We start from the raw sequence: 19,007 nt of genomic DNA, 5'->3' as shown, positions 1-19,007 counted from the left end.
GATAATCTTAAAGCTCTTGGTATTGACGTGCTCAGTTGGGAAAGTGCTTCCAATGATCGTAAAAAGTAGATCTCCTTAGTCTATCATTGCTGTAATAGTTTTGAGAAGAAAAAATATGAGCATGCAAAAATGAAGCGTGATATCCGGAAGAAAAATCTGTCAGATATATTAGATCTGTCGGAGCATTTCGTGCAGAACCACACCTGTGATTTATGCGGTAAAATGACTTTAGCTGGAGATGACCTAGCTAGCTACAAGTGTTCACATGGAGATCAATCTTTCTTTGATGGGGATAACATTGCAGGGCACAGATATTCTGTTTGCTCTGTGGTCTGTAAATCGAGTGGAGGCCTGAAGCGTCATATGGGCGACCACAGTGGAGCAGCACCAGTTGGTATCCCTCAATCTCAGCTTAAGTGTGACCTTTGCAACAGAGTATGTAAGAGCAGGGATGGTCTGAAGAGCCACCTTCGCTCCCACAGAAAATAGGAATTGATGCATCTTGATCACATCTCCACATGTATATATGTATGTGTGTATAAGTGTATATATGTGCATATATTTTTTTTAATTCAAAAATACATGAAAATGAATGAATAATCAACAATAAAGCAAGGCAAAGATGGTCTTCTTCTGTCAAGAAGTGACAACCATCATGTATGTATGTATGTATGTATGTATGTGTGTATGTATGTATGTATGTATGTATGTGTGTATTTAAGCAATAGAAAATCAACTGTGTTTAATAAGTAGGGCTGTGGCAACAGAATATTTTTTTCATTCTTTTCACTCTCAAGTATATATGCGACACAATAAGATACAGTTATAAGATACATTTAATCAACCGAGAACCACATCTGTCTATATAAAAACATATAATATATTAACGGATATATGCAAGAATAAAAAATGAAAAGAATATGCTGTTGTCACAGTTCTATAATCTGTTGATATCGAATACGAAATTAAAAAAAGTACACAGCTGAAATCCAAACAAATGAAGAATCTATTTTAATACATAAACATTTTTACTTATTAAAATTTCATTCGATAGTTTGATTCATAACAGAATTTTCATACATGATTTTTTTTCTTTTTTGTTTGTTTATTGTTACGTGCTATGGTGATGGGAATGCTTGGCACGTTTACCTTCAGATGTTGAAGTATAATATTTCAATATCCGACATCGGTCGTGTATGTGTTAAGTAATAGAATGTCAACTCTTTCGGGTAAGTACTATTAATATGGAATATACACTAAAAAAAAATTGACACTTCAAAATGCAGAATCTCAATCAAGACATAAACACCTGTATTAAAATTAAATTCGATATTTCTATTCAGTATGGAAGTTTCATCAGGAAAAAATGATGATGCAACTACCAGGAACAGAATAGCAGACAGATGAGTGTTAGCACCATGTTATTTACCCTACCACGGCAAGGAAGGATTTGATTAGTGCAGGCGAAGGCTGGACATTTCTTGCGTTTGAAAATATTCTGAATTATTTTACAATGTACGACAAGTAAATTAATTAATAATTATACACACACACACTCACACGCACACCCACACACACATACACACATATATGTATATAAAGTAATAGCATTCTTGCGTGTGCGTGTATGTGTACTGTTACAACCCACACAACTGAACCGATAATGACCCAACTTGGCATGATGATGGTCCTCCACATAGGGATGCTGCAATCCATCGATATATTTATAAATTAGTTGTGTTCGCGCGTGCGCGCGCGTGTGTGTGTGTGTGTGTGTGTGTGTGTGTGTGTGTGTGTGTGTGTGTGTGTGTGTGTGTATATAAAACTTTCCTACAGTCCATATCTCTGGACTGACCATGACCAAACCTGGCAAGATTATGGCCCCCAACATAGAGACGGTGCAAAACATTTTCAAACTTAGCGTCTAAGGTTAAGATCATACATTGTGTATGTATACTCTCCCAAAGCCCACAGTACTGGACCGATCTTAACACAAGTTGTCATGATTATGCTCTCCGACCTGGTGATGGTGCACACCATTTTTCAAAGTCAAGATCAAAATTTATGTCATATTTTGTGCGGCTTTTCAAATACTCCTTAATTGGCACACCGATTCAGGCTTCGTCATCATCCCGGAGGGCATCATAAGGGCACCGGCCGAATTCTTTGCGAATTTGATTAAATTCACGCTCCTCCACCCCCATCCCTTCAACCAATTATACAAATGTTAACAATTGTGGTTCTTTGCAATTGTTTCAATTTTTATATGTAACAATATAAGAGTGAATTTTGATAATACCAATTCGCTTTAAAGTTCATAGTTTAAAAACCTTCAGCAGTAGTTGCTTTACAGCCTCGACTTACTCAAAGTGTGCCCGCAAAACGCGTATTCGAGCATAAAGCAAAATCCCCCAGACGGCCGGGCATCTTTGTCAGTATATATATATATATATATATATATATATATATATATATATATATATATATATATATATATATATATATATATATATATAATTTTTATAACAGTAATCTACGTAGATTACTGTTATAACTTTTTTTTTAAATAATAAAATAATAAATAAATAACAAATGTTATATACGTCCGAAAATATTAAAGGGCGACTTGCAAAGTAAATAAAAAAGAAAAATGAGCTTCGAGGCTGAGCCAATATTAACGGCATTTATCGCTTGAAAAAACAACAATAACAAATATATATACATATATATAATATATATATATATATATATAATATATATATATATATATATATATATATAGTTGATTTTCTATTACTTACATACATACATACATACATACACACACACATATATATATAATGTGTGTGTGCATATCTCTCTATCTATCTATCTATCTATATATATATATATATCAGTGGCGACTCTAGCCTATTATTGCTACTCGTGCCCCCCCCCCCGGCCTCTCTCAACTTCAGTTCCCAACTCGTGGTCCGTGGATCCAAAGTAAGTTGCTATTGCGTGATTCTCCATTGTATAGCACAGATTGACTTACGTACCTTCCATGGTGTTTTTTTTTTTGTAAACAATCAAGACACTATATAATTTGTAGTCTTGTTAATACTGTAGATAAGAATGTTTTTTCCTTTCAAAAGTATAGAAGAAAAGAGAACATGTTCATTACTATGACGAGAAAATATGTTTATTAGAATAAAGAAATTGATGACAATGACAACTAACCAGGTTAGCAATTAAGTCCACAACTCTATACACACCATTATAGCCGCTTTTATGGGATGTTCAATGGATCTGACGGTGGCTGGACAAAGACTCTCCGTTCAAAACAGCATCGTTTTATTATTCCCAGATATATTTATGAACATTTGTCTACTTAGTTATCGAAACTTGAATAGATACGTAATTGCTTGAAATTAATGGATGATTTTTAATCAATTTTGAATAACATTGACCGAGTTATTGGTCGTGCCGGGCACGAGTGGCACTAGTCCCATCTCCGCCCGTGCTATATATATATATATATATATATATATATATATATATATATATAAGTGTATGTGGGTGTCGTTGTGTCTGTGTGTGTACATTTCCCTACGCAATAACTGTTAATTTTCAGACGCGAAATTTAGTATACAGGGTACTGAGATTTGGGAAAATCTTTGTAATCCATTTTCGACCAGAACTTTTGTTTTGAAAGGGTCAAAGCCTAAGGATTTGACCTTTGAGACCTCTACAAAACTCCTCCGACAATTTTGGGTTTAAACACTTGGCATTTTAAATGTAGGTTCCATTTACATGGGTCTAATTTAAAAACGTTTGAGCCTAAAACAGCAAATGATAAGGGGTATAATAGGGGGCCAACGTTAAAAAAAATTGACCGCTGTTTTATTTTTTTCCTGCTCAACATACACCGCCAAACACCCGTGAAACGCGGGTTTGAAATGCTGGTATATCTATAAAATTGAAAGTGTCTGTGTGTGTGTGTGTGTGTCTGAGTACATTTCTCTACACAATATCTCTGCCAATTTTCAGTCAACAGGCTCGAAATTTGATATACTGGGTACTGAGATTGTGGAAAATCTTTTTAATCCGTTTTCGGCCAGAAAATTGGCTGTTAAGTGGTCAAAAATCAACGGGTTGACCTTTGAGAACAAACTCCTCCGCCAATTTTGGGTCTACACACTAGAAATCTTGGATATAGGTTCCTTGGACATGGATCTAATTCAATAACTTGATTTCTGCGCAAAACATAATAGGGTCATAATAGGGGTCGAATTAAAAAAAAATTACATCTGCGGTTTTCACCAAATTAATCAGACAATGTCTGGTCTACACATTTGAAATTTTACATAAAGGGTATTCAGAGATAGCGCAAGCTTTTTAATCGGTTTGGGTTGAAAATTTCAGCTACAATATATAAATGTATGTTTGCATGCCTGCCTAAAACTTTCGACGGAGGCGAATGATTTGTGCAATATTAGTATTGTCTTACAGTTTGGCCTTTCATACGACAAACATCGAAAGCTAAAAACATTAATATCTTCACCTTTAACTGGGCACTTTTGTACAGGGGGATCGCAATTTTCGCCGATATTTTAGAAAGTCATCCTCTCCTTTCGATTGTCTAGCCTTAATTAAAACCTCCGTCACTTCCGGTTTGGCGGTAGTCGTAAGAGACAAGACATCAGGTTTTTCCCGTTCTTTTCCACCTTTGCGGTACGGGTTAGATCCTGCCTTCTACTACCACTTTCTTTTTTTTTGCTCAGCATGCACCTTCAAACACCCGGGCAACGCCGGACACCCATGCTAGTATATATATATATATATATATATATATATATATATATATATATATATATATATAACAACTTCATTTACTCACATAAAATTAATATACGAAAGTATAGATTTATGCGTAAACATTAAGTATTTACATTCAAAAGTGCTCAATACGTAGGTAGAGCTAGTATATATGTAACAATCACATGGATACACCGGTTCCTACCAGATCACCGAAGATAAGCAACGTGGTGCCTGGCCATTACCAGATAGGTGACCATTTAGGAAGGCTAGGCACTCTATGTACTGCGCCGACGTAGAAAATTTTAGATTGGTATCTGGAGGCGCATTAGTTACCTTGGAGCAAAGACCTGCCAGACTTAATTAAGACGTGCATCTAGAAGATAACTCCGATGTAAAAACCTGCGTTGGAGAGTGTGTTTTGACTTGTGGCAGTCGTCTGCACCGAAAAGGATTAGCAGTAACAGAAAAATTGTCGGTGTTTCTACACCACGCCTTCACCACTATAAACAAATAATCTGTGTGTGTGTGTATATATATACATATATATATATATATATATATATATATATATATATATATATATATGTGTGTGTGTGTGTGTGTGTGTGTGTGTGTGTGTGAAAAACAAATAAATAATGAAGGATTGTTTAAATTTAGACTTATCGAGAAAATAAAAACTTAAAATTTTATGTGTCGCTTGAAACAATGGGAGAATATCGACAATACTAAATACATGTTGGGTCGTATAAATTTATTTATCAAATTATCGAGGAAAATGCATCAATGGTAGTAAGGTTTATATAAGTTCTTAATACCCTCATAACTTCAACTCTATATCATATTGAATTGATATACAAATATGCAAAAAAATCAGAAAATATAATATATGCTGGTGCATACATTTTCTTTTGTCAATATTTTTCATTTATTATACACACCCACACGTATACATATATATATATATATATATATATATATATATATATATATATATATATATATATATGACTACTTCATTTAATCACATAAATTAATATAAGAAAGTATAATTTTATGCGTAAACCTTAAGTATTTACTTCAACGGTGCTATATACATGGGTAGAGCTAGGTAGTAAGTGTCAAAACTATGTATAGAAATTAAGCTGCACAGAATATTCCGGATTTCATCCAAGTTAGGATTCCTCAGGATTATGCTAAGAGTTGTGGCTGGCTCGCGTTTTTAATATACGCACATTCTGTTAAGTTTTCAGTTAGACAATCTGCTGCCTAGACTCGACCCATTCCTTCATAATCAGATAATGGGAAGCCACTTACAGAAAAAAGGCCCAGTTTACCTTCGGTTCGACCCTTCCTTTGTGTGTGTTTTTTTTAGCGTGAAGCGTAGATATCTAGTGATCTGAACTGTTATAAACCTAGGTGTAGTTAAATATGTTTTTTACTGTTATGTTAGTTTATATATATATATATATATATATATATATATATATATATATATATATATATATATATATATATATATATATATATATATATATATACTCACAAACATTTATGGCGTGATCGAAAAAAAATTATAAGGTATTTACAGCTGCTCTTCAAATTTTCGCATCTTACTTATGTCAAAACGCACTTTCTTTTCTTTTGGACGGCTTTATTGCTGCTGAGTTAAGGGTAAAATAGCTTCATTTGTTTATATAATAATTATTTTTATATAACAATTAAGTGATTGATTTTGCGCTACGAAGCAGGTACTGCCAAACATTTTAAATATCAACTGAATTGAGGGGATAAACCATAAGATTGTGAACATCATGAGAACATCATGAACATAATAAACATTGGAATATATACTTCTGTCATTCATTCGATGTATATATATATATATAAATATATATATATATTTACGCATACACATACTTAAATATATATATATATATATACATACATATATATATACGCATACGCATCCTAACATATATCTATATCTATATATATATGTATATATATATATATATATATATATATATATATATATATATATATATATAGAGAGAGAGAGAGAGAGAGAGAGGGAGAAAGGAAGAGAGAGAAAGAGAGAGAGTGAGAGAGAGACCAATTGTATTATTTTTAAATGTAATTTTGTAATGTTTTCCGAACGATCAGTATATAAATATGCCAATCTATGAGTTTTTAGAAATTTCTGATCTACTTCATTTTATATATATAAACGCAACTTTTTTCTTAATTTTTACATGAGGTCACAACTTATACAGCCCCGGAAATAACTCGGGGATAAGGGTTATAGCGTGTACAGTAATCAATGGGATAGTATCGTAGTAATCGTTAGTATTGGATATTTGATAGAATGGCTTACTTACGGTTTTTCAGGAATTTGTTTCTGTTAGACTTGAAGACATCCAAGTTGTAATCAGGTGGGAAACAGGCGAACGGAAGGGAGTTCCACAGTCGTGCACTTCTAAGAAAGGAGCTCTGCTCATGGAATCTACGTTTGGATTTAGGCACAGATAAAGAGTGGGGAAAATTAATGACAGTAGTTTAAGCTAGGCGGTGTTTTTCATGAAAGATTGGCGACGGGGGACCAGAGATTGGTGCTCAGACGAGCACTTGCCATGAAAATAACAATAAAACAGAAACAGGCTCGCAACGTCTCTTCTGTGACAGAGAGGTTGCAGGGAAGAGAAAATGGCCATCTCGCACTAAGCTACGAAGTATATTTTGTACTCTGTCAAGGCAGAATAGCTGCTTTTAGCAGCGCCTGCCCTGATGTGGCAGCAGCACTCCATCCTTGGACGTACTTGGCTTTTATACAGATAGAGAATTGCATCAGTAGTGAGATATCTTCTGGAGCAGTAGAAGGATTCCACTATTTTCCCATCGTTCTTGGCAACTGACCTGATGTACGTGCTCCATTTCAGATCAGGAGTAATCGTCAAACCCAGAAGCTTGTCAAAACATGGAGCCTCCCCAAGACGAGAGCCATCCATTTCAATTGATGCCAATGGGATCAGAGCGTTGATGATTTAAAGATAGAAGCTTGGTTTTGGATGCATTAAACATAACCAGCCACCTCTTCCCCCACTGTACCAGGCGCTCAACATCAGAGGAGAGAGAATCAGAGAGAACTTTGTCATTTACGACCTTTGATGTGTTGCCATAGATGGTCGCGTCATCAGCATAGATGTCAACGAATGATGTAAGTATGTGTTTTGGGAGATTATTGATGTAGATCGGGAAGAGAGTTGGGCCAAGGATGCATTAATACTGTGGGCCTTGCTGAATATTCTTGGTCGTTATTTTATATAAACACTTAATACATAGCAAGTACGGTCACGCATAGTTTAAACCGTTTGAATCAATATCTACAGACCGATAAAATGTCATGCACCCATATCTCGCTCTGTTTAATTTTCTTTCAGTTGAAGTTCTCAAAAAAGAAGGTGCATCTTCCTTTAGGCTAAGGATTGATCTCTATATGAGAAACGTAGATATCCACATATTCAACATATGTTCTCATTTCACCTATTAAAGAAGTTATTAAATATTTAGTTATTATGGAAATTGATAATGCTTTGCTTTTCCTTTATTTACCAGTGAAACAGTTTATATAATAGATTTCGTATAGTAGTTTGGTCTTACTGGATCAAGTGTTTCTGGTGAACAAGAATTTTCTTTTTTTCGATGGAATATCCAGCTTTTGAACATCATTGGTAGCATAGCTGAGCAAGGATAACCTATGAATCCGCTAATGTAAATCAATTCCGATGATTAAAGACGAAAAGAAAAATAAGCAAGCAACAAAAAACTAACCAAAAACTCACTTTCCTTTATGCATTAGTGCTTTATTAAATGTGATTAAAAGAGTATATTTTTCTACACAAATAAATCTACATAAAAAATGTAATCTAGCTAAAGCTGATTCATTATTTATAATAGATTTCAATATATATATATATATATATATATATATATATATATATATATATATATATATATATATATATATATATATATATGGTGACCCTCAAAAAACGGGCCCCCACTCTAATAAGGCCCGGGTTCTTAGTGTTTTGTCCGAATGAAATGAAGTCTGCTCATAACTGGTTTATTATATGCAATACATCACATCAAAACATTAGGGTATTTGGCCTTTTTTCTCCGTTCTACGTCATATGTTCTAGATGGCCTCCATTTAGATTTTTTTTAGGTCACCCTGTATATATATATATATATATATATATATATATATATATATATATATATATATATATATATATAAATATATAGTCTAAAGAAGTTTTGAATAAAAAAAATGCAAAAATAAAAATAAAGAATGCAGTTTTAAATTCCCGGATGGAAAAATATATTAACTTTAAGCAATCGCAGACCTAGCACCTACATAATCCGGCTTTTTAAACGTTTATAATGACCAAAGATAATTAATTTATATAAGGATGAAGAAAAAAGAAAGACTTTACTAAAATTGTTAAATAGAAAGAGACTTAGCATTTGCATCAGACGATTTCGCAAAAGTCTTCAATTTTAAAACAAAATTTAACTACATAAGGATGAAAAGAGACAACCTTTACTAAAATATTGTAAATCGAAAACGGGGATCGCCTAGAAATGCTGATGATGTCCCCTGAAATAGGGACGAAACGTTGATTTTATTTTTGTTTTTACTCTTTTAGGGTTTTCCTTTTTATTCACACAGACACACACACACACACACGCACACACATATATATATATAGTATTGGAAGTGTTTAAACCTTTAAAACTATATAAATAAATTATTTGCCATATATATATATATATATATATATCTGCACGTGTGCATATATATATATATATATATATATATATATATATATACATATATGCGTGTGTGGTGTTTGTATACATAGTTATTATCATACGTTGAAAAACTATTTAGTTAGTAAGTTATAAATAACCTGCAATTGCCGTATCAACTACCTTTCTCGAATCAAGAATAGTCCTAACGTTATCTCAGGGATCATAAGTTGTCTACCATGAGACACTTTCTGTGGGGATTGAAAATCAAAAAAAGAATATTAACACATGATTTCCCAACATAGTTGAGCAAATACCGACTTCCTTAATCACAAAACAACAAATGTTTCTAATATTGGATCGAGTTTTCTTTTACAGTTTTATTCTGCTATCTTAATCATGCTATCAAAAGAATGGTTTCCTTACATGTGACGCTTGTATTTTTATCCAAATTCAAAAATAATATATATGAATCCATTATACTAATTATCACATTATACTATTATTAGTACTTTTAAGAAATATATTTCCATTTGTATTTACTCCTTAAAAATATTTTTTTAAAAGTTACAAAAGACACTATCGATTCATTAAGAGAACACTTACGGCTTAATGCAAAGCTCAACGAATTGTCTTGAAGTATATATATATATATATATATATATATATATATATATATATATATATATATATATATATACATGTATATATGCATATATAACTATTTATATATAAATATAAATATATATATATATGTATAGATATATAAATGTGTGTGCATATATATGTATATATATGTACATATATATGTGTCTAAATAAATATATATGAATATATATATATATATAAATATATATAGATATATAATTATATATAGATATGTTATACGTATATATATATATACATATATGTGTGTGTGCTTGTGCTTCTGTGTGTGTGTGCATGTGTGTGTGCGTGTGTGTGTGTGTGTGTGTTTACCGGCGTGTGAGGAGGGAAGAAGATAGAATTTAAAAATACTTTTGTGAGAAGCTTTGCAATTCCCTTGTCTTAATTGAAGAGCCACCGACGCCGAACCCACACGGAAGCAGACAATTTATGGACCTGACCTCATTCTTGAGGCATTTTTCTTCTCTTGAGCACTAACCTATGACCTATAGGTAGAATATTTTCAACTATTGTTGATTTTTCACTACTCCAACACAAATAGGAATTATAGGCAACGGACGCACCGGCGAATACGCGTACATCCACACACAGTAACACACTCATGAAATATACGCCAACGCACGCACGAACGCAAATAATATATATATATATATATATTTATTTTTTTTCATATATATGTGTATATATATGCATACATGTGAATATATGTGCATGTATGCATATATATATACATATATACGTAATAATATAAATCTTTTTCTATGTTATATATATATATATACACACACACACACACACACATATATATATATATATATATACAACATTTATTACGACACTATATATTCATATTTCAATGTCGTACCATTGGTTTCATTACGCCGAATCTACAATAATATGTTGGAAAGAGTCAGCGTAAATCCAACATAGAAAATAGAAAACTGAAAAATATGCAAAGTGAACAAAAACTCTTATGGTCTATTCGGCATAATGAAACCAATGGTACGACCTTAAAATATGTATATAACAAGTGCCCCAATAAATATTATATATTGAACCCTCACATCCACGATCGAGCACTTTATTGGTGTTTTCATCACCTTCTTACACCCTATATATATATATACACACACATATTTTTGTGTGACACCATATATATACACACATATATATATATATATATATATATATATATATACACACACATTTATCTATATATATATATATGTATGTATGTATGTATATATATATATATATATATATATATATATATATATATATATGTAAACATGTATTTATATATATCGACATTTGTCGATGTGTTTTTAATATCCACCGTAATTTAAATTATTCGTTTTATTAAATATCGTTATTATTATTATTATTATTATTATTATTATTATTATTATTATTATTATTATTGTTATTATTATTATTATTATTATTATTATTCCATAAACTTTACAGTGTTTTGGTGTTGTACACCGTTTATTTATTTATTCCTTTTCCACCAAGCTCATAAAGATAGTGAAATTGTCAATTAGATTGAGAGAATTTTGCTTAGGATGTATCTAAGGCAAACAAAATGTCTCCTGGAGTACGGTCATGAGGTATCTTATTCGAAAGACGTTCGGCTATTTTATAAAATCCTCTAGAATTGAGACAAGGGCACCTGTTAATATTGGCACGATAGGAAATTCTCAAATTCCACATCAATTTCCACACTCAGTTTCTGATTGTTCCGTATTTGCTCATTCTCAGTTTCGTTAAGTTATATCAATAATTTGGTATCCATTGTTTTATTTTTTTTTGGTTCACAACTACAGTATCCTGTTTCCTTGTCAGTTATCTCTCGGTCACACTGAATCCTAGATAATCTTTACGTTCTCATTTTCCACTATTTCTTTCTTGGTAATGTTGATACCATTTGCCCATCAATTGGATTCCAAAATCTTGGCACAAATACCGGTGCAGATGTGTACAAACTTTGTCATGACATCGTTTGTATTATTTTTGAGCAAGTATAGGGCACACACAAACAATATTTGAGACTGTTTCAAGAGATATACCACACAACACGCACTCATCTGAAGAGTTCTTTCCTTTATTATTATTATTATTATTATTATTTAGAATTTAGGTGACAACAGGCTTATTCAAAATTCCTGTATTCTCCAACTCAATTCTTTTGAAAATAAATTTGCGTTATTGTAATAGCCGCTTACCATTGTTTGACATTGTAAGACTATTTAGTATTATATAAGTTGATACCGAAACGAAACTTTTTGGATCTGTAACATGGAGTTTACTTACAATTAAACGGTTTGAGTTTCCTTGTTTCTATGTAGTGCTGCTCTAATTGTTAGGTTTAGTTCTTTTGTATGGCACGGTAGCGTTCGTAGTTAATGTGTACAATGTCTGTATTCAAATGCTTTCTTTTATATTTCAGCTGTTTCCCCATCTTCTACAATTGTGCGTACTTGCTTCTCTTCGTCTACTTGTTATATAATTTTTAGTCTGGTGCAACGGCGGAAGCTGTTCTTCTTGTTGACTTTCCTGTTTTGATCAGTTCATCATTTTGCACATGAATATTCCATAGAATTTTGTGATTTCTGTTTTCACGTACATGCAATTATCTATTTGTATAAAAGCAAAGTACGTCCAAGGATTCACGTGCTGCTACCGGTTGGTGTTTGCATCATTTCTCTAGGTATTCAAGATGGTATTGTTTATATTTCTCGTCAGTGCCTTTCCCAGCTGATTGAATTAATGTTTAAAATAATATCGGTGTAGTTTGTGGCATTTGCTTATTATCGTTTCGTTTCTTTCTTCAGAGTGAGCTTTGCGGTTTCTTTATTGTTTTAATGCCTGCACTAAAAGCAAATACCCATAAAAGAAAAATAGAAGAAAATCATATATATATATATATATATATATATATATATATATATATATATATATATATATATGTATATGTATATATATATATATTAATGTTGATACGATTAATGGAAATAAGAATTGGGATTCTTAAAAATCTTAACTTTTAGGCATATTGGAATCCGTACCAGAAAAATGTTTACTTATTTTATTATGCAAAAACCGATTTTTATAATTATTGTTTTATTTGATTTTGTTTAAAACAGAGCCTTCCGCTGTTACTAGTAATATAAACTAATAAATATTTAGAGGTTTTTGACTTCTAGTAGAAAAAAACATCAAACTTTAATGTTTCGACGTTTGACAAAATATCTGCATATTTGCGTGTGTTTTTACTGTAAGAGGGAAAAATTAACAGCTTTATAGTTTAATATTTAAAGATTTATAAATCATCAGAATCGGCAATTGTAACGTAATCGGAAATTTGGTACTGGAGCAGTAATTATATCAGATTCAGGGATTAATATTGTGAATTGTCCCATCAGTACACACACGCACGCACGCACACACACACACACATATATATATATATATATATATATATATATATGTGTGTGTGTGTGTGTGTGAATAAATGTCACATAACGTCTAAAGCATCGTTTATATCTTGCTTTATTTTATTTATATATATATATATATATATGTATATATATGTATGTATATATATATATATACACACACACACACACACATATATATATATATATATATATATATATATATATATATATATATAATTTAGACATCCATGTATATTCACATATTTTTTCCAGGATTTACTTCAATAATAATTAATTAATAAATTGTAACACCTGTACTAAAATATATACTGCATTATCAGGTTGACATATTGGTTCCGGTAATTTAACCAAACCATACGGATGTATGTAGAATAACCGGAAGCTCACTATGCAAATTACCAAGCTGAGATCACACCGAAGGCAGAGTTAGAAATGAAAAGCAAAAACAGATTTTAAACTACGTTGGTTACGACAGCGAGGTGAAGCAAATGTCGGCGAGATAAGTTTATAAACCCCACATATCGGCGACTGGATTTGAGCAGACGTGTCGTGCGTGATGAGGAAAAGCATGTGTGTGACACTACAGACTTCTTTTTAACCACATGATTAAGGAAGAGCCTTGTAAAACCAAGATGCAGGCCTACATTGCACAAGTCCCATAAATAGATACATTTTATTTCAATGAAAGAAAAGTGACCCCAATTTTTTTCCGGTGTGTTCTTTTTTTTTTTTTTTTTTGCATGACTTTTTATTTACCACGTCAGTATGTGTTAAAATTTTACTACAACATTAAATTAATATTATTTGGCGCTGGTAAATCAGGTTTTTTATCACCAAAAAACATTTCAAGATAGAAAAGAAAACAATCGGTACCACTGGAAAGCGGTAGTTCGCGAGCGAATCGGCAAATGATAGAAACTTGTTAGAATGGATCAATTACGCTGATCGTTGAGTGTCTATATTTCGTTCTTTTTTCCTCTGCATATTCGAGTATTCTTCTAGTTTGTCGGTCATATCTCGTTATCGGAAGAAGCAACATCGGTTATACAATCTCAAAAGGGGAACAATTCATGCGCATTAAATGTATTAAAAAGATTCTTCAGATTTAAATGGGAAATTTAAAGTGTACATATTCAGGTAAAGATTACCTTACAGCAGAACACCGACCACTCTAATTTGGCTTTTTAGGGGTATTCGAGGTTGTTGACAACGAATCTGATAAGCAAACCCGTCGCAAATTTACCGTTCACTTGGCATGCACCCCTGGACCTTGGGACTATTTTACAACATTTCACCGCCTTCTAGTAGTTTTTTTCTTACATTATACGTTCGCGCACGGACGGGCGAAATAAAGTGACTTATCACATCGTGCAGGAATAGTTAAGTGGACATTCAATATAAAAAAGTGTTCGAAAAAATATGTGGTCCATTTTTTCTTCTTGTGTAGTTTTTAATGCATTCTAATTGATCTAAAAAAAAATAAAGTTTTCACCAGCAATTTCCAAAAACATAAGCACCAAACATTTTTATGTTTGGCGTTCTTTTTTTTTTGGGGGGGGGGCAATTATCGAACTTGCTTGTGTAGCTTTACAGTGTTTCTGCAGTGTAATTTACAATTTTTCCGTAATTAACGCACCGACATTCACGATTAGAATAACTGTGATAATTAAATTGACTTACCGAGGATGGCTCGGTGGGAAGAGAAAGACACTCATGGCTGTGAACGGCCCGGCCTGGTGTTTGTTAATGAAGAAAATAGGATGTCTATTCCTTATAACTTAAATAGACATTCCAGTCTCGTTTCAATCTCGCTGAACGAAAGATTGAGACTATAAAAAGAGTCACCTTTGTAGGCGTGTTGTTGTTGTTGTCGTTGTTAGAGATCTATCAGACCGGTACGACAACTGTTAACAGCGCGTTATATTTACAAGAATACGTTTGCTTGTAAGCAACGAGGTAATTTTTCGTTGCAAGCTAAACGTCTTTTCTTCCCCCCCCCCACTTGTCGGTAGGAAATATCGACATAACATTTACAATGTTTAGGAGATTTTACTGTTTACTCTTTGCATTGTTGTTGGTGTTGGGGCGCACAATTAATATTCATTAAAAATACGTAAGAAAAAATAATGAACCACATATTTTTTCGAAAACTTTCTTATTTAAAATAGCTGCTTAAAGATTCCTGTACGATGTGATGCCACTTACCTTCGCCCGTTCGTACGCGAACGTGTAATGTAAGAAAAACACTACTGAAGGGGATGAAATCGCGCAAAATTATGTCAAGGTTCAGGGGTTCATACCATACACACGGTTAATTTGCGACGTATTCGATTATCATATTCTTTGTCAGCGACCTCGAATGCCCCTAAAAAAAGACTGATCGGTGTTTTGTTGTAGCATAAGGGAATATTTACCCATATTTATATTCTTGTTGATTTGTATTTGGACAAGTCAAATAATATCCAACTCCAAACTAAGAATACTATGTATCTTCTGTTACTGTTTTTAATTTTGCAGATTACAAATGTTTTAAAATTTATTTTTAAAAATAGTTGTTTGGTTGGCGAGTAACTTTGCTGATGAGATGAACCATAGTCGATTGCCTTACTGCACACTGATGGGTTCAGTGGTTGAGTTCACTAGAGCAGTTCGTAACTTGAGCAGCTTGCGTGGCATGTGTGCTAGAGACGGGCACACGTATGGAGGGTTACCGAGAAATATTTTTTGTTCGATGGGTCGTCTTAGTAAGATAAGTGGCGAACCGTGTTGTTACATAAAAGGGGTTCTGTATTGATCTTAATTAACCGACAATATTATCTAATGTTAAACACAAACATTCTAGTATTACGAAGAGGGAGAATTCAATAAGTGTTACATAATGTATTAATCGTCGATTAAGTTTATGAATAATAGATACGCCCCTTTGAACAAGGAATCAGCCGTAATTTACTTGAAAATATCATCACAGTTAGCAGTTAAGAGAACAAACCTGAACTGTAAGCAGTAAAGAAAACGTTGCATTAATTTGTGTTGTCTCAAATAATCGCGGCTAAAAACAAAGCATTCGTAAGATTATCCAAGGGGCTATGTTTACTAGTTAAGTAAAAAATTTTGGGTAGGACATTTTGACCAAATGAAAAACAATAGGGAAGACGGCGCGAAAATCTGTCAGACGAACACAAGTCGATATATATTAATGTAATGTCTGATAAAATGGATAAGAAAGAATCAAATATTTGGAAGGAAAATAATAAAATATTGCATGAGAATAAGGATACTCACATGGCGGGAAGAATGTAACAACGAATCTCAAAATACAATTCACACTATAACACATATGTTCTGAAGACTGTAGAAATGCAAAATAAATGTATTTTATTTGTAAAAGAAAACTACACTGTCTGGGGGAGTTATCGGCAGGAGACCAACCCACAAAAGACTGACAATGGAACTTGGATTTGACATTTCCTCGATTTAACTGGCTCTGTAGTATATCAGTAATATTCAAAACTTTAATCATTGACAACACTTCAGCAGTATTTCAATGATACACCTGAAAATAAAAACAAAACAAAACAAAAACATCTCGTTATTGAAACATTTAATCGTGTTTTCATCGTTTAACGTATTAAAAACGTTGTAAGTATCTGGAAAAAAATAAGTTGGAATTTATTTTTTACAAATGAAACAACGAAAAATATTCTGAGCAAAAATGGTAAAATAAAAAGACTGAACAATCTATTACAATAGAAAAATGAGAGCACAAAACATAATATAGGTAAGCTTAAACGTGGAAAATAAAGGACTATTTGTTAAATCTGGAAAAGAAAAAGACAAGATATTCTAGTAAAAAAATATTAAGAATTGATTGTATAATGTTATAAATTTAATTTTAAAAAGATTCTTAATGCTGCATTATGTTATATTATGAATTTATATTTTTACGTGAATATCTTGTCCTTTTCTTGTCCAGTTTTAACAATTAGTCCTTTACTTTTCCATGGTTACGCTTAACCCTATTACTTTCCATGCTCGCATTTTTCTATTGTAATCCATGATTTTTTCCACGCTTCCAGTAAATTCATTTGTTCTTTGTTTAATTTTAGTCTTATTTTTGCCCCCTTAAACATAAAAATACATATGTAATAACAATGTACGGCACTCGTCTGCTCTCAATAAAATCCTCCAATTATCTCTCTTTTATCCTTTCATTCTCTCCGTTTTACTTGTTACTTTTCTTTTCGCGAGAGCGGCGAATTTTTACCAACAGTATTCGCTGAAGCAAGGTGCTTGCTATGAGACCAGTCATAAAAAAACGTCGCTCACTTCCTTACGCTTTTTAACAATTTTGAACTTTTGTTTTACTGAACGAAAATTGAAAAGATTTTTCACACTATAGCTGAGAAGTTGCTCTATAAACTGTAGTAATCTTTTAAATTTGGTCCAAGAATGAACGAGTGCTGAAGCTTTAAAGCAGTTGTAAGTGACTAAATCTGCCAGTTAACCGTATATTCAAAAACAGGAGTGTTTGAATGATAAACTAACGCACTTCATTTTAATCTATTTATTCATCTTTTTGTATTTGTACTGTAATACATTTTTGTCAAGAACTTTTTAGCGGTATATAGCGAAACCATAGAGACGCATGTATGCAAATGACGGCGCAGCAAAGAAAGAAAGAAGGAAAGGAAAAAATGAGAGATTAAAAGTGTGGATTGCAAGAGCAAGGTGAAGCATGTGCCAGTGAGAGAGACTTGAAAAAACCGCGTCGCGGTGAATGAACTTGAGCAGACGTGTCGACACGGGAGGTGAAATAGCACGGGTTCGATACTGCAGTATTTCATTAATGACATGCCTAACCCAAAAGACGTGTAAAACAAAGATGTATGTGTAGTTTAAGTATAATGAAAGATGCGTTTTATTTCAATTAAAAAATAAATGTTGAATTAAATGTCTTTTTTTTTGTTCTTTGCAACTGTCTTGGCATTTAACGGGTTAGATTCGAGTGAAAATCTTACATTCAAAACTTTAAACTTAGACAACATTTCTTCGCTGAATCAGTAAAATTTATGACAATAAAACATTCTCGTTATTTAAACTGCTAACGGTATTTCCCCTTCTTTAACATATTAAAACGTTTATTAAATTTACTTATTGCAGACTAGTATCTTCATCTGTTCTTAGCTCTTTTCCAACGTTTTGACCAACTATTTCTCTGGCCTTCGTCAGGTGGTAACAGTATATAAACTCTGAGGAGGGCCAGAGGAA

At 32.5% G+C, this 19,007-nt stretch overlaps 1 protein-coding gene across 1 annotated transcript in view; it reads left to right on the top strand.

Moving 5' to 3' along the window:
* Positions 1-19,007, top strand: part of LOC145284798 (uncharacterized) — a 989,395-nt gene that overhangs the window by 248,107 nt on the left and 722,281 nt on the right. The gene's annotated exons all lie outside the window — the stretch shown is intronic.

Source organism: Euprymna scolopes, chromosome 9 (genome assembly GCF_053919585.1).
Source record: "Euprymna scolopes isolate OS-2025 chromosome 9, ASM5391958v1, whole genome shotgun sequence".
NCBI classification, from domain to species: domain Eukaryota; kingdom Metazoa; phylum Mollusca; class Cephalopoda; order Sepiida; family Sepiolidae; genus Euprymna; species Euprymna scolopes.
The sequence above is the reverse complement of the archived record's forward strand: the minus strand, read 5'-3'. Positions and strand labels throughout refer to the sequence as shown.